Source organism: Rousettus aegyptiacus, unplaced genomic scaffold (assembly GCF_014176215.1).
Source record: "Rousettus aegyptiacus isolate mRouAeg1 unplaced genomic scaffold, mRouAeg1.p scaffold_m13_p_3, whole genome shotgun sequence".
In the NCBI taxonomy this organism is placed as follows: domain Eukaryota; kingdom Metazoa; phylum Chordata; class Mammalia; order Chiroptera; family Pteropodidae; genus Rousettus; species Rousettus aegyptiacus.
The window spans coordinates 114,737,452-114,739,583 of record NW_023416306.1 but is presented as its reverse complement, the minus strand read 5'-3'; positions in this window follow the sequence as shown (position 1 = coordinate 114,739,583).

Here is a 2,132-nt window from a genome sequence, read left to right as displayed (position 1 = left end):
CTTTGGGAAGAACAAAGTGGGAATTATTACACATCCTGATATCAAAGCTATTTAATCAAAATAGGATAGTACTGGCATAAAAACAGATATATAGATCAATGGAACAGAACAGAGAGCCCAGAAATAAATCTTCGCTTATATAGTCAATTAACAAAGGATAGGATATACAATGGGGTAAAAACAGTCTCTTCAATAAGTGGCATTGGTAAAACTGGACAGATACATGCAGAAAAATGATATATGCAATTAAACCCAAAATGGGTTAAAAATTTAAATGTTAGACCTCAAACCATAAAACTCCTAGAAGAGAACACAGGCAGTAAACTCTTTGACATCGCTGCCAGCAATATCTTTTTGGATGTATTTCCTAGAGCAAGAGAAAGGAAAGAAAAAGTAAACAAATGGGACTACATAAAACTAAAAAGGTTTCGCATAGCAAAACAAAAAGAGAGCCTACTGAATGGAGAAGATGTTTGCCAATGATACATCTGATAACGTGTTAATATTTAAAACATATAAGGAATTCATAACTTAACATATGAAAAAAATCTGATTTAAAAATGGGGAGAGGACCTGATTAAACATTTCTGAACCAAGAGAGGACATTAAGATGCCCAATAAACATATGAAAAGATGCTCATCACTAATAATCAGGGAAATGCAAATAAAACCACACTGAGATATCACCTTACACCTGTCAGAATGGCTATTATCAATAAATCAAAAAATAACAAGTGCTTGAGAGAGTGTGGAGAAAAGGGAACCCTTATACGCTGTTGATGAAATTGCACCCCTATGTTCGTTGAAGTTTTACTAGTAATAGCCATGATATGCATGCAACCTAGATGTCCATCGAAAAATGGATGAATCTCCTCTGTGTAAATACTATACATTCAGTGACATTTTAAAGGTGGGGGTTATTTTTATTAATCACAACTATATCCATATATTTTTCCTCCAAATTTTTTATTAAAAAAATTCAAAACTACAAAAAAGTTGAAAGAATAGTGCTGTGAACACTCTCATACTCTCCACCAAGCTTCAACTATTTTTAACAGTTTATCACTTTGCTTTCTTTGCTTTTTCTCTCTCTCTATTTTTATATCTATACACACACACACACCTTTTTGCTGAACTTTTTGAAAATAAATTGCAAATATCATTCCACTTCATCCCTAAATACATTAGCATGCATCTCCTAAAATAATGTCATTCCCTTACATAACTTCAAAACCATTATTACACTTAAGAAAATTAACAATAAAACCATAATATCATCTGATATTATTAGTCCTATGAAAATTTCCCCATTTTCCCAATTATAGCTTTTTAACAATCAGATTCAATCAAAGCTCATGAATTATTGTATCATTTAATCTAGATTAGCCACTTTTTTCTTTTTCTACGAAATTGTCCTTTTGAAGACTGTAGGCCGGCTTTCTTACAGAATGTTCCATATTCTGGATTTAGTGATTGTTTCCTCATGGTGTGGTTGAACTTGTTCTGCCCCCTGTATTTTCTGCAAAGTGAAAGTTAGGCCCTCTATAAAAGAGGGGTATCATACTTGATTATACTGTTTATTGGTCCTGATTGTAGTCTAGCCTTTCTTCTGAGGTGATTATACAACCTTTCTCTTTGCTATGTGACTTGCAGCACTCCTTTCTGTAGAGGAAACGTAATTCCCTGTCCCATTAATGGCAGGCATGGCCATTAAACTTGCTTTGGCTAATGAAATCTGAGTGGAGATGGCTATGCTCTTCTCTGCAGAAGCCTTAAGAACCACGCAGACCACCACTCCTTCTCTTCTCCCTCTGTTACAAGAATGGCATGTTCCAGATAGAGGCCATGTTTCTGCCTGGATCCCAGAATGGAGAAGATAACACAGAGCAGAATACCGAAGACCACAGCCAACGTAAAACGTGCATGAGAAATAAACTTTTGTTATTGCAAGTCACTGAGATTTTAGAGTTGTTTGTTACTGCAATATATCTTAGGGAGAGCTAATTAATATTTAATCACATATGTAAAATATGCTATCTATTTCATCACAGGAAATCCTGGCTGAATGCATGGGGTTGAGGACAAACTCCTTGTAACACTCCATGCCTGTTAGGTTCTAGAACCACTACCTA